Below are 26,791 nucleotides of genomic sequence, written 5' to 3' on the forward strand. Positions count from 1 at the left end.
GGAGTTTTATAGTTCATAGGATCTAAAGCAGCAACAGATAAATGTCTAGACAAAAACAGCAAATACTGGTTTTTTCATTCCTAGTCAATCTAGCAGCAACAAAGAATGAAAGCCCAGCTTTTCAAATAAAACACTTCTCACAGACTGGATGTTTTTCAGCTTTTACACAGAAGGGCTTCTGGAAATTAACCATCAAGGACTTATTGAGTGCCTAACACTTGTTCAGACAAGCCAGTGTTTAAGGATGCATAGAGGTAAAAGACTTGGTCTCAGGTCTTAAGGAGCTTGCTGTCTAGCAAAGGAGACAATAATGCACTTGAAAACAGATTCTACCTGTTTTTGTATACTTTTACTTTTTTTACTTTGTAAAAGTATTTTTACATTTAACAAACAATTCCAGAAGTGTTTGAGAAAAAATCTGACCTATGATTAAATCCAAATTGAGGAATATTTACTGATGTTTATTATCTTTAATTAGGCTGATGCATTTTATGAGTGAAGACTAGAAAGAGACCCTTTCTCTCATGTTTTTCCCATGTTTATTTCATCTAGGTCAGTTCTGTCCCATAGAAAGACAATGCAATCTGTATGTGCAATTTTAAACTTTCTAAGAGCCACATTAGCAAAAACTAAAATACCGCTCTCATTACTTTCATTCAACATAGTACTGGAAGTCCCAGCCATAGCAATCAGACACAGAAGGAAATAAAAGGCATCCAAATTGGCAAGGAAGAAGTTAAATTTTCACTATTTGCATTTGACATAATATTATGTATAGAAAACCCTAAACATTCCGCCAAAAAAAAAAAAATACTAGAACTAACGTATGAATTCAGTAAAGTCACAGGATACAAAATCAATATACAGAAATCCATTACATTTATGTAATATAAATAATTAAGAAGCCTAAAGAGAAATTAAGAAAACAATCCCAGGGTACCTGGGTGGCTGTCAGTTAAGTGTCTGTTGATTTCGGCTCAGGTCATGATCTGTGGGTCATGGGAGTGAGCCCCATGTCAGGCTCCATACTAAATGGGGAGTCTTCTTTTCTCCCTCTTCTCCCTCTGTCCAAACTATCTCCTCCCCACACCGCCACCCCAACCCATGGTCGTGCTTGCACACATGCATGTCCTCTATCTCTAAAATAAATAAATACATCTTAAAAAAAAAAGAAAGAAAAAACAATCCCTTTTACAACTACATCAAAAATAACGAAATAACCGAGGAACAGACTTAACCAAGGAAGTGAAAGTTCTGTACTCTGAAAACTATAAAACACTGATGAAAGTAATTGAAGATGACATAAACAACTGGAAAGATATTCCAGGCTTATGGATTGAAAGAACAAATATTATTAAAATGTCCATACTACCCAAAACAATCTATAGATTTAATGTAATTCTGATTAAAATAACAGCACTTTCATAGAACTAGAACAAACAATCCTAAAATTTGTATGAAACCACAAAAGACCCAGAATAGCCAAAGCAATCTTGAAATAGAACAAAAATGTAGGTATTGCAATTCCAGATTTCAAGATATTCTACAAAGTTGTAGTAATCAAAACCATAAGGTATTGGCACAAAATAGACACATAGATCAATGGAACAGAATGGAGACCCCAGTAATCCACAATTATATGATCAACTGATTTTCAATAAAGGCCACAAGAATATGTGAAGGGAAAAAGTCTCTTCAACAAATGGTGTTGAGAAAACAGGACAGCTACATGTAAAAGAATGAAGTTGGACCACTTACACTATACACAAAAATAAACTCAAAATGGATTAAGGACCTAAATGTGAGACCTGAAACCATAAAAAACGTAGAAGAGAATGCAGACAGTAATTCTTCTGACATTGGCTGTAGTAACATTTTTCCACTTACGTCTCCTCAGGCAAGGAAAAAAAAGCAAAAATAAAGTACTGGGACTACCTCAAAATAAAAACTTCTGCACAGCAGAGAAAACTATCAACACAATTAAAAGATAATCTACTAAATGGGAAAATGTATTTGCAAATGGCTCATCTGATAAAGGATTAGTATCCAAAAAGTATAAAGAACTTACACAATAACACATAAAAAAATCAAATAAAAAAATAGCAGAAGACATGAACAGACATTTCTCCAATGAAAACATACAAATGGCCAGCAGACACAGGAAAAGATGGTTAACATCACTCATCATCAGGGAAATACAAATCAAATACCACAATGGGATATCACCTCACACCTGTCAGAATGGCTAAAATAAAAAACCCAAGAAACTACACATCTTGGTGAGGATGTGGAGAACAAGGAACCCTCTTGCACTGTTGGTGGGAATGCAAACTGGTGCAGCCACTGTGGGAAACTGTATGGAGGTTCCTCAAAAAATAAAAATAGACCTACCCTATGATCTAGTAATTCTATTAAGGGTATTTACCCAAAGAAAATGAACTCTAATTTGGAAAGATATATATACTCCTATATTTACTACAGCATTATTTGCAATAGTCAAATTATAGGAGTAGCCCAAGTGTCCATCACTAGATAAGTGGACAAAGAAGTGCTATCTATATCTATACATAATGGAATATTACTTAGCCATAAAAATAATGAAGTCTTGCCACTTGCAACAGCATGGATGGATCTAGAGAGTATAATGCTATGTGAAATAAGTTGGTCAGAGAAAGACAAATATCTTATGATTCACTCATATGTGGAATTTAAGATATAAAGCAAATGAACAACAACAACAAAAAAGAGACAAACTAAGAAACAGACTCTTAACTATAGAGAACAAACTGATGGTTACCAGAGGGGAGGTGGGTGGGGGAAAGGGTGAAGGTAATTAAGGGTATACTTGTCATGATGAGCACTGAGTAATATATAGAATTACTGAATTACTATGTTGTATACCTGAAACTAATGTAATACTGTAACTTAACTATACTGGAATTAAAAGTAAAAAAAAAAAAAAAAAAAAAAAAAAGAAAAAAGAGTGGAACCTGCGTGGGTCAGTTCGTTGAATGTTTGACTTTTGATCTTGGCTCAGGTCTTGATCTCATGGTTTATTTTGAGCCCTGTGTTGGGCTCTCCACTGGTGTGGAGCCTATGGGACTGGGGGGAGGGGGAGGGGAAAAAGAAAAAAGAAAAGAAAAACAACAAAGCAATTCTATACCTGTATCACAATGAATCAGATTTTTCAATAAACCAATTATGTGCAGGGAAAATTAAACTAAAATAAAAAGGTATATTATTTTTATAAGGTATTTTATATATATAATTATATATATATTATACATAAATATATATTTATATAAAATAATATATATTTTTATATATATTATTTTATACCTTTTTAGTAACACATAAAATGTGTTACTAAATCTATTATGTCTAAAACATTATCATTTCAACATGTAATCAATATAAAAATTAATGAGATTTTTACATTTTTTCCACACCAAATCTCATGTATCTTAGAGTACATCTCAATTCAGCTGCTAAATTTTTAGCATTTCAGAAATACTTGCTTTGTGTTTAAGATTTTATAAAACTTACAGTTGAAAAAGTAAATTCACATACCCAAGTTGTTCCACACTCATTTTCCCCCCAATAACTATGTTATTGATAAGTTTTAAAGTTCAATAAAAATTTAAAAGCAGTTTCTCAGTTGGATTAGCCATATTTGAAGTGCTTAATAGCTATGTTTGAAGTGCTCAATAGCCACATGTAGCTAGTGGCTACCATATTGGACAACTCAGGTCAAGATGATAAGGTCATGCTCAGGAAGCTAATATTTGATATTTTTACTTTTAAATTTTATTTTAATTTTTATTTATCTTTTATAATGTGGCACTAAAGAGAACTGGTGGCTTTGTATAAAAGTGGTTTTCACAGTGGTGCCTGGGTGGCTCAGTGGGTTAAGCCTCTGCCTTAGGTTCAGGTCATGATCTCAGGGTCCTGGAATCTAGCCCCACATTGGGCTCTCTGCTCAGCAGAGAGCCTGTTTCCCCCCACCTCTCTGCCTATTTGTGGTCTCTGTCAAAGAAGTAAATAAAATCTTTTTTTAAAAAAGTGGTTTTCACAGGTAATTTAAAAACACTCATTAAAGTATAAATATATACAAACAGTATACACCTCAATGAATATTCACAAAACAAACACATACATGTAACAAGCACCCAAACCCAGAACAGAATATTACCAGCACTCCACAAAGATAGGGGTCTAGATTCATTTTTTCCCCGAATATAAATATCTAATTGACCCAGTGCAGTTTATTAGAATATAATCCTTTCACCTCTCCACTGCAGTCATTTATCATGAATCAAATATCTGTATGTGAGGATCTGTTTCTGGACATTCTATTCCATTGGTCTGTTTGCTTATTCTTGGGCTAATAACTCACTGCCTTGGTTACTGTAACTTTATAATAAGACTTTTGGGTAGTGGAAATCCTCAAACCTTTTCAATATCTCTTGTCATATTATTTCCACAAATTATATATATATATAATGTCCAGCAATTTTTTTAAATGCATAAAAATAGAATACTTGACTAAAAACAAACCAACAAAAAGAAATAATTCCAGAAGGCATCCAGATAATGAAGTTCTTTATCATGGGATTTAAAATTTTTTATGCTTAATATGTACAAAGACATAAAAGATAGAGGAAAACAGGAAACTGTAAAATTTCTATTTCAAATGGAAATTTGTAGAACAGGAAACATAGTAACAGAAATTAAGATGTCAATAGGTATGTTTAACAGGATATTCAGCAGCTAAACAAAAAAATTCATGAACTGAAAGATCAGAAGAAAATATTCAGATTAAAGAGAAGTGAAGTTAAAGAATAAGAGAGTCCAAAAAATAGATACAAGGAAGATAGAGCATAGCAAAAAATTTTAGTAGGTATATAATTATAGTTGCAGAAGAAGAAATGAAAATATGAAGCAGAAGCAACAAATGGAGAGGTGATGACTGGATTTTTTTCTCAAGTCTAATTTTAGACATCAAGTCACAGATCCAGGAACCACTATGAACTCAAATGGGATAATAACTAAGAAAATCAAACCTGCACACATTATGGTAAAACTGATGAAAAACAAAGACAAAAAGAAAAAAAATCTTCAAAGCAGCAAGAGAAGAAAGATATATTATCTTCAAAGGAATTACAGCTAATGTGTTGTTAAAAAGAATAGAAGGTAAAAGACAGTAGGATTATGGATTAATGTTTTGAAAGAGAAGTAATTGTCAACCTGGGTTCTATGAAAAAATAAAACCAAGCAAGCACAAATTGACAAAAAATGTCACCAGTGGACAAGTAAGAAATAGAGTAAAGGTAGAAGGAAAATGATGGTAGAGAAAGCAAAAACATGCAGGAAGAAATGAAGAATATTGGAAAGGAGAAACATGAGCAAATATAAATGTATGTTGACTGAACAGAAATAGCAATAATGGAAGAGAATTGAAAAACACAACAAAAATGATAAAAGATGAGAAAGAGGTCTTTGCATTGTCTGGGAAATGGTAAAAAAAAAAAACACTATTTTATATTCTACTAAAATATGCCAAAATACTGGTTATAATCTCTGAAGTAATCACTAAAAGAATAATAAAATAAAGCATAGTAAGCAAGTTAATGGAAGGAGAGGGAGATTTTTAAAAATTAATACAGGGGTGCCTGGGTGGTTCAGTGGGTTAAAGCCTCTGTCTTCGGCTCAGGTCTTGATCCCAGGGTTCTGGGATTAAGCCCTAAGTCAGGCTCTCTGGGCAGCAGGGAACCTGCTTCCACCACCTCTCTGCCTGCCTCTGCCTACTTGTGATCTCTGCCAAATAAATAAAATCTTTAAAAAAATTAATGCAAAAGAAAACAAAAAGAAATATAAAGGAGATAGAGAAATAGACAGCAAATAATAAGATGTTTAAATCCAAATACTTCAGTAGTTATATTAAATGTAAATGAAATAATACTTTAACTTAAAGACTAAGTCTATCCAACTAGATAAAAGTAACACAATCCAGTTATATTCTACTTACTGGAGAACACTTTAAATAAAATTATATAGAAATATTGAGGGTAAAAAAGTAGAAAAAGATATATGATGTAAACCAAAATTACACTGGTATAATTATACTACCATCATTGAAACTGTAAAGGCAGGAAGCATTACAGGGATTCAAAAGAGACATTTAGTAGTGATAACGGGGTCAAGTCAACCTCCCATCTCTGGGTAGCGAGACATCTATCATATGTTGACATTGAGGCTTTCTCAAGACAAGTGACCGAACAGAAAATGCTAGGGGACTAATAGTGCACTAGGTACCTAGAATGTGCACTGGGCACCCCACACTGAGTGGGGAGTTTTACACTATTGCCTCCTTTTATTTTCACAGAAGCCTTCTGAAGTGAATGCTGTCTTAGTTACTCTGTCAATGAAGAAAATGAGGCTCAGAAAGAATACTAGACACTTTCAGAAGTTCACACAACTGGTCTCTAGAAGAGTTAGAATTTAAATGCGGGTCCATCTGATCCCCCAATTTTTTTCTTCTCATTATTTGATATTGATAAAAGCAATGGCTGAAGTGTTAGAGCTTCTGTTATAGGTTCTATTCTCTCAGGTCAGCTAAGGGACAAATTATTCTTTGATTCTATGACTCATTCATATTATTTGAGAAAGGATGCTGGTTTATATTTTTTCAGTCAAAAGGACAGACTTTATTCCTAGTCCTTTCTGCTTCTAAGTTTTATTATATGTATGGGTATAATCCTGATGTGAGAAAGCTTGCTTCCAAGGAATGAGAAATGTCTAAATTTTTCTATCCAAGGATGATCTGTTAGCAGAAGTGTTCCCAGGTGGGTTACATTTGGGGAACCCAAAGTCTTCTTCATGAAGATTGCAAAGGCGGCCCTAACTGGATCACTGAGGAACAGATGGTAGAAGCCTAGGCCCCCTACCTTCATCATGGGACAGCATTACCTCTTGTAAGAACAACGACAACATTCCATTTGCCTGTCTGACAGCCACAACTCAGGGTGAGACCCCTCTTGGAATTCTGCCTGTTTAGTCAAACACATTTCTAACAAGAGCACTGACTCCCCAAGAAAGAAAGAGAGGTATCAAGACATCCCTCCACAATTCTTTATTAAAAAGTTTCCATTTTGAAAATAATATCCTTTTCCTGATTGTAAGATTGGTATGTATTTGTTAAAGAGAGTCAGAATATAGTTTACCTATAAATCTCCACATAATCTTGGTTAATATTCTGGGGAATATTCTTCTGAATATTTTTCTCTATATATACACACAGTCATCCATATATATATTTTATAAAATTCATGCTATTCTTCATAGTGAGTTTTAAATCTACTTTTCACTTATTATATTGTCATCATTTTTCTAAGTTTATATAGATTTATAGAGACAAAGGAACTTAGGGTATCAGTAAGAGTGTAATGAAAATGATAGACACTTGACTCTAATTTAATTAAGGGAAAAAGGAAGTAGATAATGAATGGGGGAAATCAGAAGGATTAATGGACTGAAGATCACATGGGGGTCAAAGAATGGTTGAAGTAGGAGTTGTTGTTAAAGCAAAAGGAGGTGCACAGATGGTGGGATGCATGGTTAATGATTGCTTGGTATAATAGTTTTTATGTAACAAAGTCTCATGGCCATAAGTCTGAGTGGCTGAAGTTGGAGAAAACTCACTGGGGGTGAGGAAATCAGGAAATGTAAGCACTGGATGGGATGTCCAAGTGGTTATAGACTCAGGATTATGGGAGGACTTGATCTGGGGAGGAAGGCCCTGATCTAGGTATGTTTTATATTATAATACATCCCATTATGTTATGTTATGTTATGTTATGTTATGTTATGTTATGTTAATTATACTATACTCCATTATATTAACAGGAGGGAAACAGCCAAACATCATCCTTATGCAACTTTACTGACAATGAGAAAGAACCAACTATTTTGCTCATGTTGTGGAATTCTCACTAGGCTCAAGATCTGATCAGCTTTTAGAAGAAAGAATATGTTGCCTGACAGAAGCAGTGTGGTGTTGATAATAGTGGACTTTGGAGTAAGACAAAAACTGAATCTGAATGCTGAAACATTGGGTAATTTACCTCATCTCTTTGAGCCTGAATTTCTAAATCCCTAGAATGGGATTCTGAATGCCAATTTTATGGAGCCAGATGAAAGAGGTGACCCTAGGATCACAGTGCCTGGAATTTAGCCTGGGCTCAAGAAATCTAAATTCTTCCCCTGTGAGAAGTCCTATCCAGGGACATACCAGTTTTGAGGGAAAACCTGTAAGCTGTCCCATTGGGTTTTGTTAGAAAAAACAGTTTTCTAAATTACAGTTTTGTGCAAAAAGACAAGCAAATGAATAGTTTGCCAAAGGTGTCAAGACACCTCACTTTCTCAATTTCCTTATACTATGGAAATTTAATTCCACTCTGTGGTGATTACCATTCAGTCTCTGGAGATAATTGCACCTAATTGTCATCTTGTTATGAATAACTTTGTGGAGAGAAATGCAGCTACACAATGAGGTTGATTACCTGAGGTTTCAGTATTCAGAGAAATGACGAAAATAGGCCAGAGTCCTTGGCTGAATATTGATTACTGAAGGAAATCCAGGATTTCTTTGAGATTCAAGAAGTGTACTTTTCTTCCAGCTCAAGTGAGGCCTAGAAAAGTTAGTGACAGCTGTCACCACCTAAGGGTAGAAAATCTCATTTTTACTCCTTAGTAATGTTTAAATACAAGTTATCGAGTATCTATTGTGTGCCAGAAGCTTTCCAAGCTGGCCAATTGTTACACCCATTCTCTGAGTGAGATGTGGATTCCCATTTTCCAGCTAAGTTGAGGATGGGAGGTTTGAGGGAGATTTGAAGTGACTCACCCTAGTCTAGTCATATGGCAAATGGCACAACCAGAATTCAAATTTACATCCACCTTTAAAGCCTAATCTGCACACTCTATGAAGGTACCTCTAGGCAAAGCTCTGGATAGCAAGATGTTCAATCTCCAGATTTTTTTTTTTTTTTTTTTTTTAAAGAATATGGCTACTAAAATTTCTCTGGAGGATGCCTAGGTGGCTCAGTAGGTTAAGCATCTGCCTTTGGCTCAGGTCATGATCCCAGGATCTTGGGAGCAAGTCCTGCATCAGGCTCCCTTCCCATCAGGGGAGCCTGCTTCTCCTTCTGCCTGCTGCTTCCTGCTGCTTGTGCACGCCGTGTTCTCTCTCTCTCTCTGACAAATAAATAAATAAAACCTTCAAAAAAATTTCTTAGAAGAAATTAATCAAGGTTCTCCAGAGAAACAGAACCAATAGGATATGTATATGTGTAGAAAGAGATTATAGGGAGTGGTATTCTTGCTTTTTTTTTTTTTTTAAGATTCTATTTATTTATTTGACAGAGAGGGAGAACACAAGCAGAGAGAGAAGCAGGCAGAGGTAGAGGGAGAAGCAGGCTCCCTGCTCCATAGGGAGCCCAATGTGGGACTCGATCCTGGGACCCTGAGATCATGACCTGAGCTGAAGGCAGACGCTTAGTAGACTGACCCACCCAGGTCCCCCCATTCTTACTGTTTTTTTTTTTTTTTTTTTCCCCGATGTGGGGCTCGATCCCAGGACACTGGGACCATGACCTGAGCCGAAGGCAGAGGCTTTAACCCACTGAGCCACCCAGGTGCCCCATTCTTACTGTTTTTTAATGAACTATTTCACTTCTCTCTGATGCCTTGTGTGAGCCAGAGGCAAAGAACTTGGGTAACTTGGAGGACTCTTAGGTAAATGCATTTAGCAGGATACTTACTAGGACCGGTAGAAAAAAAAAAGTAAACATAGTAATAATAGCTATAATTGATAAGAATGCACGAGTTCCCTGCCTTGGCTGGGGCATCAGGCAGCAGGCACATTAATTGCATTTAGCTGTTCCTCATATTCCAGTAAAATGGGAGCTTTGTAAAAGCAGGGACTGATTTGTTTGCCTCCTCTTGTTTTGTTTTTAGCCCCTGGTAGAGAGCCAGACCCATGGAGGGGAGCTCAGTAAGTCTCTGCAAAATAAATGAAGGAATGTGACAGTTCACTTAGGATCATTCTGTGCTCTGTCAATATCCGTCTCAAACTGTGGAAGTCAGAACTGGGTGATTTTTTGCATGACCTCAGGAGAAAGAGGAGTCAGATTGGCATTCCATCACAATTTTTGCCTTTTACTTAAGATGTGGCCCAAATTACTTCACTTTTAAGCCTCAATTTCCTTGTCTGACTCTTCAAAACCGGTAGGCGCAACCATTCATAGTTCTATAATCTTCCCCAATCGCTCCCACTCCTCCTATAAACAGAGAGTGACTAGAGAGCAAAACGAAACAGGACCCAAAACCCTACAGGCAGCAACATGTACGATAAACCGGCGACAAGGTATCCTCACAAACCCGAGAGGACCAGCCACCACGAAACCCGCGGGGCATCCGTGTGTGCAAGGGATGGAGAAGAGGGAAGCACTGGAGCATCTGGTGGGTGTAAAAACAGGGAACCCGAAAATAGACAACAGATACTTGTCACAAAACACTGAGGGCTGATCTGAAAACAGCTACTGAACCAGGAGGGCTGTGTCCAGTCTACCAGCAGACGCTGGAAAGGTGCACAAGGCTCACTCTCCCTGCTGGAGCTCTCGCCCCTCGCATGCCCTCACTCTGCACCTGTATCACTCCTCTTAATTGTTCAGCTGTAAGAGTAGGTATTACTTTGCCTGGAGGGTAAGTTTCTTATTCTGCCTTAACAAATTACCTCAGACCAGCTTAAAACAACACAAATGCGTTACCTTATAGTTTTGTCATTTCAAAGTGCTACGTAGGTCTTCTAGGTAAAGTCGAGGTGGTCAGCGGGGCTGTGTTCCTTTCTGGAGGCTCCAGAGAATCTGCTTCCTTGCCTTTCCCAACTTTTAGAGGCCGCCTGCGCTCTTGCTTTGTGATCTTCTTCCTCCATCTCCAAAGCTAGTAACAGGGGTTCAGGTTTCCTCATATCACTTCTACAAAGACTTCGTCTTTGTAGTCAAATCTCCCTCCACCTCCCTTGTACGCTTGTAAGTACGCTTGTGATTACATCGGCCCCACCTGGATAATCCATGCTCTCTCCCCATCTAGAGGACCCTAACTTAATCACACCTGCAAAACCCTTCGCGCAGGGTAAGGCGCTCTGTTCACAGGGTCCCCAGATCAGGACTTGGAGGTTCTTGGTGGGGAGGGGGCGTTACTCTGCTACCACACCGGAGAAGCATTTTCCGACCAGATGGGGTTAGGTGCCCTTCTCATGAGCGCCGACAACTGTGGCCCTAGTTGTCTGTTGACTTAATCTGTCACATGGGTAAGATGGGATGTTCCTTAAAGGCAAACCCATGTCTTCTCTGCCACTGCCTTCTTCTGACTGTAGTGCCCTGCTGTCTAACCTGAATAGAATTCCAGCCACATATGTTATCTTAAATTTTCCAGTGGCCACGTTAAAAAAAAAAAAGTAAAAAGTAAAAAAGCTAGTGTAACATATTAATTCTATTTTATTTAACTCAATATATTTAAAATGTTAGCATTTCAATCTGCAACCCATGTAAGATTTACTATATTTTACACGGATGTATTTGTACTAAGTCTTCAAAATCCAGGATGTATTCTTACACACATAGGACCAGCCACGGTCCATGGCCACATGGGGCTGGTGGCTGTCCCCATGAGACCAACCTTAGCACAACCCCTGGCATTGGAACATCCCCCCTCCCCCCAACCCAGTTGCCTAACAACTGGTCAGGGAATTGGTGAGGAGCCAGTGTGAGGGCCCAGTCTTAAGTGTAACTGCAGCTTCAGTGTTCTTACATGTTTGTGGCTTGTCGCATCAGATTTGCATGAAAACCAGAAAACAAAATCAAATGCCTTGTGAACCATCTATTTGCATTTCTGCTTTGTCAATGCACACTTGGATTGGGCACTGTCTGTTCCCTGTGATGAGGGAGCATCCACGGCAATAAACATTTACCCGGAGCCCTCTCCCTGGGCTCCCATGAGTAGGAGGTAATTAGCTGGTGAGGAGAAAAATATATTTTCACAACATTTCCCAAGGTTTGCCTTTGCTTTCATGTATAGCTCCTTCAAAATATTATCCTCAAATTGCAATTTGAAAGCTGACCATGCTAACTCTGGCTTCCCGAACCTCTTTGAAGTCACAGAACAGTCTGAACACAAAGCATTTGCACAGGCCTGCAACAGAAAAATAAACACATATCCCTCCTGAAGGGAGACCCTGGCTTCTGAGCTGCAGAGAGGAGGTCTGCCAAACGGGAGAGGCTGACTGGCGTCTAGGACTCTGGTCTCCATCAGGATTGCTTCAGGACACTCCTTGGTCCCCTGAGTTGCTCTTTCAAAAAGCCACTGGAGTCCCCTTCATGCATGCACAGGTTTCTGCACCATCAGCACACATGCAAAGTTCTCTGGCGTGTGCTTACCCGTAGAGCACTGTCATGTAGCAGGATATTAAATATATTATAATCACAAACACATTTTTGCTCCTCATGCCAACAAATGGGTTCTAAACAGAGACAATCCTGTAACCACAGCATTCTGTGCTGTTCTTTTCCTCTTTGCACACCCAGCAACTGGGCAAAGAACCAGTCACATAATAGGCTGCTAAATGGTGATGAATGAATGAAAGAATGAACAAAGGAACGAATGGCATGAACTCGCTCCTATCACTCTCAGACTTGCAGAGGTACTGGGAGGAGAAATCTACTAGGGATCACGCCTTCCTCGGAACACATGTGAGGCAAACTCTGAGCAAAGAAGACGGCCTCTCTAATACAGGCCATTATTAAAAAGAGAGGAGAAAGGAACAAGCACCTCAAGAGGGCAGGATGCAGGCTTTGCAGAGTCTAAAATGGAGACGAGTCTCAGGGTAGACTGGACACTGCCTAGAGGCTGAAGATCACTTTGTGTTCTCTGGAGCATGACTGGCAGGTTCCGGCTAGAACTCTGCAAAGGCAGCGAAGGTCCAAGGAAGTGGAGCAAGCCCCAAGACAAATCTGAGTTGGTTGAGGCTATGTCTGCACGCGTACTGTGTCATAGATTTCTGCTGATTAAAGTCAATGGCTTACAGCTTATTTTATTTCTGTTGAGTTCGCCTGCGCGGTTCAGTGTATCCAAACGTCCTTTGACCCATGCGCGGTTCAGTGTATCCAAACGTCCTTTGACCCAATGCACTTACAAAACCAAAAAGCCACCCCCACCCATAGGAAAGTAAAGATAGGGATGGGAATAATGCCTGGCAGAATATTCTCACAGGTCTAAACACAAGTCCTCTTGCAAAAGAGATAGGCTACAGTGGTTATGGTACCCTTGGAGTGTGGATACTTGTACTTCCGATCATGGGCAGGGAGGGTGGGCCCAGGGCATCGCCCTGAGAGGGGAGCCAGCAAAAGCAACTGTGGAGCCCAACCCATATCTCCCCACCCCACCTTCCTTCTGGAACCCCAGCTTCTCACGAGCCCACCATAGAAGGGAAGAAATGTGCTTATGCTTGTGTGTGCATGCACGGGCTTTATTTTTTACTGGTTTATCTTCTCTTAAGACCCAGACAGAGGGGAGTGTCTGATTACTCCTTATTCATGATGTGTTAGGGTCACTGTCTAAACTTGGAACAGAAGCATGTTCTTTAAATTCTCCCTTTCTTTTCTTCCTGTCTAGCAAGAGTGGGGAATCATTCTGGAGAAAGATGGTATACACAGTCTCAAATACACACAGTTAAATCCTAACTCTCAGGGGTTGATAATTAAAAAAAAAAATAAATAACTCAGGCACATAGGCATTGTGACACACAAAAAATAAGACAGTCGGCCAGTTTGCTAAGGCCAGATGGTGGGCAGTGAAGAATAAAATTAGGTTTCGGAATTGGGTGAGGCTGGGATGTTGCAGATTTTGCAATGTATTCGTGAGTAGAGTTACTTATTTTAGGGACATGCAGGCCCATGTAATGTGGGTCAAGTTCAGAGTCGAAGGTTTCTATGCAACTGTGGCAAACAAACAGGCCAGGAATGAGTTTCAATTAAACCAAATGACAAGGATAACCAGAAAGCAGATTTGGGGTAGGAAGAGGTCAGAAGACTGCCATGAAATCAATGAAGGTAAGTGGGGACAAATGAGCCAAAAAGGAGGGCGGAAGCCCTGAGCCTGTTTTCCAGCTTCTTGTTCTGAGGATGCGTGTCCTGCTGAGTGTTAGCAGGTAAGTGTTGCAGCTGTGTGTGACAAGCTCAGGAGGAAAGCTTACTAGTAAACAAGTTTAGCTACTGGAAGCTGACATTTGTCCAATTTTTTTCATTGTAATCATAAATTGGCTAGTGTTCTATCTACTTGAAAAACTCCACAAAGTTTGGTAGGACATGAAACGTTCGTACTGGTGATTCTGAGGTTGACATTTAAACATTTCTCTAAAATGAGAGGCTTCAATAACATTGGGAGAGCCAAACAATTTTATTCCCAGGTCTATATCCTGAGCTTATTTTGCTAAGTGCTTGGCTGTGGTATTCCATTGTTACCACTGCCAGATCCCCATTTTAGTTCCAGTATATGGTTCAGGTATTAAGAACATCTCTCTCTTATCATCTTCTAAATTAGTAACAGTGGCCAGTGCTGTAATGAGACAAATTAGTCTGCAAATGAAGCAAGGAAATGCTGGCTATTTCTTGATCACTTACAGCAAGCCTATTCCCATGGGACAGGCACCAGCAGCTTCCAAGTGAATGGTTTTGTACTGTGTTCTTTTAGTGGTTACACCTAATTTTTTTTAATAAAATGAACCTCAGGTGCACCAAATTGGATTACTCATAATTCTGAGTTGTGGAAAGGTATCATATATCCATATATATCTCGGTTTTTATTTATTTTCTTTCCTCTACTAATCATCCCTGGTTCCAGTTTCATCTCTCCCCATCAAAGGCATCCACTCTTGTACCTTCACTTACAGTAAGTGTTATCGTGTTAAACATCTTACTCTGCTTTGTACTTTCTTACATTCAGCATTATTACCCCATCACTTGCATAGAACACATTTTGGTTTCCATTTCCTATTGGTGGACACCTAGGTGATTTCAAACCTTCTATTAATTACCTTCTATTATTCTATTCATTATTTTTGTTATGTCTTTTTCTGCATATGTGGGTTCACCCCCCCGGAAGATAGTCCCAGTCATACTATGTAGACATAATGAATTTTCATTAAACGCTTTCAGCCTGGTCCCCAAAATGAGCACACCACTCTGTCCCAACACTTAAAAAAGATCCAATAAAGGAGCCGTCATTGAACTGATAGGTTATTCTTCCCCTACATCCCAGCTTCCTGGGGAATAACTGAAATATCACATTGTATAAGTTTATATGCAACATGATAATTGATACATTTATACAGTATAAAATGATGACCCACAGTAAGGTTAATTAACACCTCCATCCCCTCACATAATTACTGTTTCTTTTGTGTGTGCCAACATTTAAGATCTATTTTCTTAGCAAATTTTAAGTATACAATATAGTAGCATCAACCACAGTCACCATGCTGTTCATTAGTGTTATGGCTGATTTAATGTTAAAAACCTGTTTAACGGGGCACCTGGGTGGCTCAGTGGTTTAAGCTCTGCCTCGGCTCAGGTCATGATCTCAGGGTTCTGGGTTGAGTCCGTATCCGGCTCTCTGCTCGGCAGGGGTCCTGCTTCCTTTTCTCTCTCTGCCTGCCTCTCTGCCTACTTGTGATCTCTCTCTGTCAAATAAATAAATTCTTAAAAAAAAAAAAAAAACCTGTTTAACTATTAGGGCCTGCTTAGAGCGACTCCATATTACCTGGGTAGCCATATTGTTGTTCACATCTATGGACTTCATTCCAGGAATAAACGTCCCAGCCGTTCTAAATGCCCCAGCACGTCCCAGCGTTCCAAACATCCCAGCAGTTCCTGGTATCGGTTCCGGGAGTAAATGCCCTAACAATAGAAGCCACGTACCTTGAGGTCTGTGGTTATGCTCTATAAAACCAGCTTGTGAGGGGTACCTGGGTGGCTCAGTTGGTTAAGCAACTGCCTTCGGCTCAGGTCATGATCCTGGAGTCCCAGGATCGAGTCCCACATCAGGCCCTCTGCTCATCAGGGAGCTGGCTTCTCCCTCTGCCCCTCGCCCCTTTCATGCTCTCTCTCTCTTTCTCTCTCAAATAAATAAAATCTTTAAAAACAAAAAACAAAAAAAACCAGCTCGTGAGATCGGGACGGGGCCCTCTCTTCGGAGGCGGCCCTGGCCGGTCAGTCTGACTTCTAATGTTTGGCATAGAATAAAGCTTTGCATAACTTTCACTTTGTCTCAGTCTCATTCCTTTGATAATGGACCCCATAATTAGGTGCCCGGAACTTAGCACTTATAATTGAAAGTTTGTACCCTTTGACCAACATTGCCACTCCCCCAAGTCCCTGCCCCTGGGAATCACCATTCTGCTCTCAGTTTCTATGAGTTTGGCTTTTTTAAATTCTACATATAACTGATAAAGCATTTGTCTTCTCTGCTTTACACTTAGCATAATGCCCTCAAGGTTCATCCAATATTGTCACACAGGTCAAATTTCCTTCTTTCTCATGGCTCAGTAATATTCCTATGTACATGTCTCTGTGTGTGTGTGTAATCTCATTTTTTAACTCCATTCATCCGTAGATGGTCAGTTAGGTTGTTTCGTGGCTACTGTGAGTAATGCTGCAATGAACATGGGAGTCAGGAATCTCTCTGAGATACTGATTTTATACCTTTATATCAAATCCAGGAGTGGGATGGCTGGATCATGTGTAGTTCTGTAATTCTGTATTAATTTTTGAGGAACAATGATGCTCTTCCCCATAATGGCTATACCAATTTACATACCCACCAACACTGTAGCAGGGTTCTTTTTCTCCCCATCCTTGCCAGTATTTACCCCTTGTCTTTTGAAAAGAACCATTCCTACAGATGTGAGGTGATACCTTCAGAAAAATAATACATAGAAAGCAAAAATGGTTACCTGCTAAGAATCGTGAGATCTGGTGAAAGGTATATGTGAGTTTTTTGAACTTGCAACTTTTCTGTGAATAATTTTGAAATTACTGAAAAATAAAAAGGCACGCAAAAAAGAATCCATGATCAGGTAGGAAGTCATTAAAATGTGTGATCAAAGTAAGTATGCATTAATAACAAATAATAACCATTTTTGAAGTTAAAAACAGTGTGAGACAGAAGTGTTTGCATATTGCATGGCTTGTGTAGCAACAATGATTTGGATTCACTGACAACGCGTCTTTAAAATATATAAGGCAATATTTAAGGGGAATGGCAAGATGAAATTAATGCAGCTTCTCAGAAAATTTGAGAAACTGAAAGGACCATGATGACTAAAGGCTAGACACCTTTCAATAACACAATTAACAAGTTTATTTAATAGATACAAACACAAAAAATCCTGCACCCACATATAGAAAATTCACATTCTTCTAAACAAACATGAACAGCTTTTAAAAAACGATCACATTTTAGGCAACAATGGAAGTCTCGACAAATCCCCCAAAATATTTTATGAGCTATATATTTAAATCACAATGTAATAAATCAGAGATTGATTTTTAAAAACAGCCAAGTAAGAAATTTCTCCCTCCTTCAAATACAATTGGAAACTAGGAACCTGATTTGAAATACTTATGGGTTAAAGAAAGCTAAGTGGGAGTTATAAAATATTAGCATGGACTGGATGCCAAAGCAGGGAAAATGAGAATGCAGCTAAGCAAGTATTTTGCAGGGAACATTATAGACTTAAGCACATATTCAGAAATAAGAAGATAAAATGTAATGGACTAGCATCAAACTCAAGATGCCTGTGAATAACCACAAAATATCCTCAAAAAAAGCAAGAGGTGCAGAAAAGCATGAGATGAATGAAACTAATGGAAATCTGGGGAAGATTAGGGCTAAATCCAATTGTCAATGTGGGGCTCAAGCCACATTTAGCTAATTGAAGAGTAAAGATGGATGTTCAGCAAACATTTGTTTTATTCAATATTAATACCTACAGAGTTATTTCCTGTGCTTGACTAGATATTGAACGTGGTGATTACAAGTTTCAGGCTAAGGCACTAAAGCTTATTCCTCAGGAGATCTTCAGGTAGGATTTTAAACTTAGGTGCCATAATCAGGTCAGGGCCTTGGAAAACCTTCTTCCCAGCCCTCTGCCAGCATGCAATTCCTGGCAAAATTTTATCAATCATTTATTTCCCATGGGTATCTCAACTCTGGACTCTGATAAAATAGGACATTCTTACACTCTCCAAAGAATTCTTAAAAAAAAAAAAAAAAAGAATTCTTACAGAAAATTCACCATTCTTTTCCCTCCAAATGTATGTCCATTCCTCCATGGCTAACCGTAACATGATCCCAAGGTATAAAGCCAAAGAAGACATACAAATGGCCAATGGACACTTGAAAAAATGCTCCACATCCCTTGCCATCAGGGAAATGCCATCGAAACCACAATGAGATACCACCTCACACCAGTCAGAATGACTAAAATTAACAAGACAGGGAACAATAAGTGTTGACGAGGATGTGGAGAAAGGGGAACACTCCTACACTGTTGGTGGGAATGCAAACTGGTGAAGCCACTCTGGAAAACAGCATGGAGGTTCCTCAAGACGTTAAAAATAGAGCTACCCTACGACCCAGCAACTGCACCATTTGGGTATTTATTCCAAAGATACAGATGTAGGTGAAAAGAAGGGACACCTGCACCCCACTGTTTCATAGCAGTACTGTCCACAGTAACCAAACCATGGAAGGAGCTGAGATGCCCTTCAACAAACAAATGGATAAAGATGTGGTTCATATATACAATGAATATTACTCAGCCATCAGAAAGGATGAATACCTACCATTTACATTGACATGGATGGAACTGGAAGGTATTATGCTGAGTGAAATAATCAGAGAAAGACAATTATCATATGGTTTCACCTCATATGTGGAATATAATGAATAGCACAGAGGGTCATGGGACAGGAAGGGAAAACTGAATGGGAAGAAATCAGAGAGGGAGAAAAAAAAAACCATGAGAGACTCTTGACTCCAGGAAACAAACTGAGGGTTGCTGGAGGGGAGGTGGGGGGGATGGGATACTGGATGATGGGCATTAAGGAGGACACGTGATGTGATGAGCACTGGATGTTATATGCAATTAATGAATCATTGAACATTACATCAAAAATTAATGATGTATTATATGTTTGCTAATTGAATTTAAATTAAAAAAGAAAAAAAAAGCTAAATTGATGTCCCTGTATGATTGGTCACGAGAGTCCAAGAATACCCCTTAACCTATCCCTTAGAATTCTTGATTTACAAAGCTCTCTTGTGACAAATTTGCATTCTAAAGAGTAAATATTTGTATTCTGTATTATGATTCAATGTGAGTATCATCTGCTTTGTCAGCTGAGAGCATATACTTAATATAAAAACATTTAGCTTCCAAGAGTAAAACTTTATTTCAGGATTGGATTTCTCGATAATTTCAGTGACTCAGAGAATACATTAAGTCAGGTATTATGTTCGGGTCGGTTATTACATTTTATAGATAGCCTTTTGTGTTTCTAGTTTATAAGGAATAAATAAGTCAGCCAATCAATATATAGCCGGGCTATGTTTCCACTATTTTTCAGAAATGTATTGTCTAACCTGTGCCTAATATACTCTGAGACTATTGTTTCCCTCTGTGTTTTCCGATATAATCTAGAAAAAATAAAAACCAGAAGCAAACACAATTCTGTCACTCTATTTTTGTTGGAAGCAAGACAGTTGCTATTATTTGGTTTGGGGAAAATAAAGGCAGTACTTCAGATGTGAAAAATTGCTTGGACTTAAAAATAATATTTGATGGTGTGAGCAGTAGGACCAAAGTGGCATCCTTTGTGTATAGGCAGAAGAAACCAATTCATTTGCAGTTAATCTTTCTTTATATAATCAAGGAAATACCATCCCTGTGTAGAGATAATTGTGAGGACATGGAAGACCAAGGACAAAGCACCACATTTTGACTGGAAGTTGCTAGGAATCAGCTCTTTGAGAGAATCAGTAGGGTACAGTGATTGGATTCAGTTATTGAATCAGGCACACCTGACCTTGAATCATCTCTGATTCTTACCAGCTATCTGACCTTTCTTTTTAAATCTCCAAAAGGAGAATGATGGAGTATCTGAGTGATTAGCCCATTGAGAGAATTAAAAGAAACCAAACTTAATAAGGCTTGTAGCTCTGTGCCTGACCCACAGTGAACCCTTCCTCATCTCCAAGGAAACTACTAGCATAGCAGTTCAAGAAAGAACAGGGAGGCACCCAGTAGTTGAGAACTACTGGTAAATTTGAAAAAGGAGAAAAGAAAGGCAATGATACTGCTGGTGTGGGGAGGCGAACATAGCAAGTCGAGGCCTCTGGCTTTAGGAAGAAATACTGTTACTGAAGGGAGCAACTGAAAGGGAATCTGGGCCACCCAGGTACAACAAAGCTTTGAGGATGACTAAAACTCCCAGAGGCCACTATCATGCAGGATAATGCGTGCATCTGATTTATCCCCCAGCTCTTCACTCTTGCCCTGACATAGGAGGCTTCCACGCAGATCTCCAACTTCACTCCCACACTATGACTACAGCTCCCTACAGACAAGTCAGACTTTCTGCCAGCTGGACCTTCCTGAAAAGATCCTGCACCTTTTGACCTGTGCGCCTTTGTTCCTACTGTCCCCCCTAGATTGTTTCTTCCTTTCTTCCCATCTTTGAATTCCTAGCCATCCTCCCTCTTCCATTTAAAAGCCACCTTTCTCCTTCTCGGATCGCAACAGTAAGGTCCAATATCCATCCACCTCTTTTGAATTCCTGGAGCACTTGATGGACCCACATTATTCACTCTGGATTAGAGCTGTTACCATAGGCTCATTACTCCTAAACCTGGAAGCAACTCAAGCGAAGAGATGATCTTATGTATCTGTTTCCCGCTGCACGGTGGGTGGTACATGATAGGCATGAAATACATGAGTGTTCACGGGATACTAAGAGCACAGCTGTATTTCTGAATGGACGGCTCTTGTGATCAAGCATTTTTATGATCACCTAATGGTAAAAACCACACCCAGTTTTCTGTTAAGCATCTACTATGCCCCAGGCAAGGTGCCACATTCTGTGAATGAGATTGACTCAATTTCCACTCCCTTGTGCCTTACATTCTAATGAGGAAAACAGAATTTAGACAATTAGAGCTGCAGTGAGTGTTAGGAAAAAGGTAGGAAGAGAAGGGTTCTAATTAAATAGCTCAGTTCTCACAAAGGAGAAAGCTGTTATCAGTACTGAAAAAGTTAAGTGGGTTTAGTTTCCAAGTTGTGAAAGTCCTGTCCCTGTGACTGATTTAGGTGTGACGCTACAACATACTGGTGGGCCACGGGAGCTGCTCTGTGCTCTAGGAGAAGGAGGTGGTCTATAATTCAGATTCATTAATAAAGGAGGTAGGTTGGGAAGTCGGATCATTAGTTGGCTGAAGCAATGCACTAATGCAGCATAAAACATACTGAGGTCTGCCATTTATTGTCCCCTCAGCTGGCATAAAGTTATTGTTGAGTTATTGGCTGTAGCAAAGCTGGTAAAGTCACATAGTAGCATTATATATTATATACAAATGCAGGCATATACAGCCGGAATATATAGACAGATGCTTCCATTTTATCTCATTCTGTTAATTTAACTTGGTGTTAGGATGTAGACTTAAAGCACAGTAAATCACTGGGATCACTTCAGGACGCTTAGCTCAGAGCAAAGCTGTCTCTTTGGTTTAAAATCACTCTGATTACTTCCAATCCTTCCTAGAGAAAGCACTTAACTAGATGTTCCATATTCTCTTGAGAGTCATCTTTACAAAAGTCAATGACAGAAAAAATTGACTTTGAATAAAATAACAATAGCTCAGGATTCTAATATTTAATTTCAACATTTCCCTAAACAAGGACAGAATTTGGCCTGTGAACAATAATGGCCCTTTGAGTCTTCTTTCTTTCCCTTTTGCCTGAATTTATATTAACCTGCAAAAACTTGGAACTTTTTTGGGCAAGGTGAAGGACTGGTGTTTTTGTTTTGTTTTGTTTTTTTGGGTTTTGCTTTGGTTGGTTTTCAGAAAAGGTTAAAGACAAAGTGATTACACAATAAAGTGCCATCCTAGCTCACTGAGTTTTCTTCCCTGAGGGTTACTACCATATCTGTAGAAAACTATTCAAACTCCCTCATATTGCCAATTATCAATAGAATGATGGAAGCACTTTATATAGGCACCTTGAGTACAGTATAAAGTAGTAGCTCAACACCAAGGCTCTGAAATGAAGAAGATTTGTGTTTTAACTCTACTATTCATGAACTGTGTGAACTTGAGTAAGTTATGGAAACTTCCAAAGCCTCAGTTTCCTTATCTGTAAAATGTAAGTTATAATATTACCTTCTTAATAGGAATCTGAATGCGCTAATATATGAACATATGCATCTATGGGAAGTTCTCAACAAATGATAGTAATTATGATTAATATTACCTTTATTAACCTCTACCTCTACACCAAGCAGGCACAAAACAAATACTTCTCTCAATGACCAGTAGAGAGAACCTTCTCTCAGTTCCTCTGAATTCTAGAAGCAGTGAAATTACTAAAGAAGAATAGGTATGTGTGTCAAGATTCTTCTAGTTGTAAGCAAAGACTAGCTTAATCTACTCAAGGCCAAATTGGGATTTATAGGAAGGGGTATGTGTCAAGCGAAGGACATTTGTTGCCTGTTATTAGGAGCAGAGGTCCAAATACTTCCACTCATTGCATCTTGGTATTGGAGTCACCAAGGAAAGCAACAGTTGAGCCCAAGAGGGAACATCACTTCATTCCCCAGCAACAAGATCAGCTCCAATAGCTGGTGCCAGTCTCCCATGGCCAACAGGTTCCTCCTATCACCCAACACAGGGCAGCCAGCTTGCACTCACTCCTTTCGTGCTACCATAGAAGGATTCCATCTCCTCCCCACAGGGGACAGATGCAATATTTGGGTTGATCAGGTACCATTTGTGTTAACTTCAGCAAGACAAAGGAGTACACATTGAGTCTGAAACAGGGAAAGTTCTTCCTACACAAAGTGGTAAATCCAGCCCCAGCTATGGGAACTCTTTATCTCTTGGTAAGGAAGTGTTCCAGGTCCAAGGCTGAACGGGGGTTGAAAAATGACATGCATGAGCCTGCCTTTCTCAACACTAAGAGAAGCTTGTAGAACAGAAGAAAGAAATAGAAGACCTTGATATCAATGAATAAAAACTTAGGCCTTGAAAACCACCCAGTTTCTCTCTCTCTGCTTGTCTCTTATCTCTGCTTGTTGGTCTACTTTCCTTCTATTATCAAACAACTTTTCCTTTATGGCATAGGTCAAGCTACTGGCAGCTTCCAGGGCCTTACACTAATTGCTTAGAAATCAGTGAGGAAAGAGAGCATCCCTTTCTCTTTCAGCTTCTACTTGAAAAATTCCAGGAATGACCTGGAATTGGTCAGGTGACCTCTCCTTGGACTACTCACAAATCAGGGATTGGGGTCCTATGATTGGCAATAATCTGGTCCATGTGTCCATTTCTATTACCTAAAGCAGGGGTGCCATGTGCATGTTGGGAGGTGAGGTTGCATAGGGTTTGAAGGTAGAATCCCTCTAGCACAAATGTGACCACTTGTAGAAGAGATCTTAGAGTTAAATTGTCCATACTCTTCATTTTATTGTCAAGAAACTGGAAGGCACAGAGTTTGTTCAAGGTTAGCAGGGCATGGTCCTTCTGTACGTTCTCTGCTGGCCGGAAGCATGTCTTCATCAGGTTGTTGGTGGAATGCAATCAGTCCTAAAGGACTCAAAATACTTTATTAAGTGCCCATCAGAACTTCAGTAGGAAACTTTCCTGGTTGAATTAAATACATTTGAATAGGGAGAGAGAGCACAAGAGGGCGGGGAGAGGGGCGGTCAAAGAGGTTATAATTTGCCTTCTTGGAACTATAATTTCCTTCAACCCTGCAAAGGGGACACTATTGGATTTGCTTCTGAGAATAAGCTGTGTGAACACAAGCTTGGGAGGTTTAATGGCCATGAGACAGTCTCAGGCATGACTAAGTGGAAACTGAGAACAAATTCTCAAACTGCATAGGAGAGGATCCAGTTACAATTTTGCCTCGGAGCTTCCCTTTCTATCCTTATCCCTGTGGGATTCTTCCCAGCCTATGAGTGGTCTGGTCTTATTTCTCAACTGGTTGTTGGTTTCCACACTGGGGTACACTGAGATACTCCAGGGGGAGTACTGGGAGTATGTCGGTTCCCACACTGGGGTACACTGAGGTACTCCCTGGGGAGTACTGAGAGTATGGGGGAAAAAAGGGTAAACAAAGAGCATTTTCTAAGGCTGGCAATTAAAAATAAGGCTTATAATTAAGGCAAACATCTGAATATTACAGAATGGAATTTCAATAGCATTTCAAAGTTTACAATGAATCAGAAGATTATAAAGTCATTTTGCTTTTATTGCCAGTGTTCTGGCCCTGTGTCCTTATTCTCTTAGGGCTGGACTTTCATACTTATCAAGAGTTAGGGGTACCTTGGATGGAAAATTCGAGAAGCACTGGGGAACTAGTAGCATCCAGAACTTAACTCTGAGGTCTGAGGATAAAATCATCATACTTAGAATTCAGTTCTTCCCTGGTCCTACACACTTCAGAAAGCCTGCTTTCTTTTGCTAAGGTGATTTTGGAAATGGAGGAATATTATTAGAGACAATTCTTTTATATTTTTGCCTAGCTATTCCACGCTAGACAATTTATCAAACTGATTCCCCTCTGTCCTTTCCTTTCATTTTGCTTATTGCTGCTCTAACAATGTTTCTTAGTTTCCTTTAAATATAGAATTTGGACATACACCATTTAAGAGCTGGAGGAGGTCTGAGAGATTTCCTCATAAATGAAGAACCTGAAGCTTACGAGGTGAATCCACCAGCTGAAGACCACACAGCTCAGCAGTGGTTGAGGCAGAATCGGAACCCAGGTCTTTGCTCTCATTCTAGTGCTCTGCCCTTGACCTCTGACCTCCATAAACACTACTCCAAAAAGGAGTTTTTTGAAAACATTCTCAATTTTAAAATGAAAATTGGTCTGCAGTTTCTATCTTTAGTAGGGTTTCACTTATAACTTTAAAAATATGTACCAGTAGTTATGTCTATTTTTTTTTAAGATTTTATTTATTTATTTGACAGACAGAGATCACAAGTAGGCAGAGAGGCAGGCAGAGAGAGGAGGAAGCAGGCTCCCCACTGAGCAGAGAGCCCGATGCGGGGTTCGATCCCAGGATCCTGAGACCATGACCCGAGCCGAAGGCAGAGGCTTAACCCACTGAGCCACCCAGGCGCCCCATGTCTTTCTATTCTTATTTTGTATATTACCATTTAAAATGTTAAGTTAGTTATTGCTGCACATTTTGTTGATTTTTCCCCCCAAAGCTTATTATTGATTGATTGGCTATTAGTTTTGTTTTCTAGATCATTAAGTTCTTCCTTTCTATTTATTAATTACTTCCTTCTGATGGCTTTTATTATAGTTTGCTGTTATATATCTTGCTTTTTGAATTATACATTTAGCCATTTTATTTTAAACTTTTATTTAATGCTAGAAATTTTCCTCAGCATTTTTGAAAAGCTATACCCCACAAATTCTGATATGTTTTGTTTTCACTGTTGTTTTCTAGGAATTCTAGAAAGTTCTGTTTTGTATCTCTCCTTTGTCAGAAGGATTGTTTAACACACATTGCTTATGTATGTGTGTGTGTGTGTGTGTGTGTGTGTATGTATGTATGTATGTATGCCAGGTGGAAAAACCTGTCCGTTTTTGGGTTTTCTAGTTTCACTGTATTGTGTTCAGAGCAATGTATTATCATTATTGCTATTTCTGCATTTTCCACATCGCAATGTGTGCCTGTGTCTAGCACTATGGTTAGTTACCCCAAATTCCATCCACTGAGTCTATAATTGTATTGTTCTCCATGGTTCCCACTCCACTGCATTCAATGAGAAGTAGATTTCTATGTTATACTCTTATATTATCTTGTGCATTTCATTTTTGACATTTACCACAAATTCTAACTATATAGTAATTTATGTGCTCCATTAGTGTCTGTAGCAAATTACCTTTACTTTGGTGTCTTAAAACAAGAGGAACTTTTTCTCTCCCTGTTCTGGAGACCAGAGTCTGAATCAAAATGTTAACAGGGCTGCCCTCTTTCTGCAGGCTTTGTGGGAGAATTTGCTCTTGGTCCCTTCTAGTTTCTTGGGGCTATCAACATTCCTTGGTGTTTCTTGGCTTGTGGCCACCACTCCAATCTCTGCCTCCATCTTTACATCACCTTCTCCTCTGTGCATCTGTCTTATTTTTCTCTGCCTTGCTCTAATAAAGGCACATACTGCATTTAGGGATGACTCGGCTAATTCAGGATAAGTTCCTTCTCTCAAGAACCTTAACTTAATCATATCTTTTGCCATATAAGGTAATATTCATAGGTTCCAGGGATTAGGACCTAGGCATATCATTGGGGCCACCATTTAGCCTACTGTGTGTACCATCCCTCCTATCAAATATCTGGCTCTTTTAGTGTCTAAGATCCATGAGGTGAAGCTTATGTCTTTT

The 26,791-nt window shown here is 39.1% G+C and overlaps 1 long non-coding RNA gene across 1 annotated transcript in view; it reads left to right on the forward strand.

Annotated features, from left to right (window-relative positions):
• The first annotated feature begins 13,894 nt into the window (after positions 1–13,894).
• Positions 13,895–26,791, forward strand: part of LOC125084848 (uncharacterized) — a 97,070-nt gene continuing 84,173 nt past the window's right edge. Inside the window, exon 1 of the long non-coding RNA XR_007122716.1 lies at positions 13,895–14,266. This is a non-coding gene — a long non-coding RNA (uncharacterized LOC125084848). The remainder of the gene's footprint in view (positions 14,267–26,791) is intronic.

The sequence above is a fragment of the Lutra lutra genome, chromosome 14, assembly GCF_902655055.1.
Source record: "Lutra lutra chromosome 14, mLutLut1.2, whole genome shotgun sequence".
In the NCBI taxonomy this organism is placed as follows: domain Eukaryota; kingdom Metazoa; phylum Chordata; class Mammalia; order Carnivora; family Mustelidae; genus Lutra; species Lutra lutra.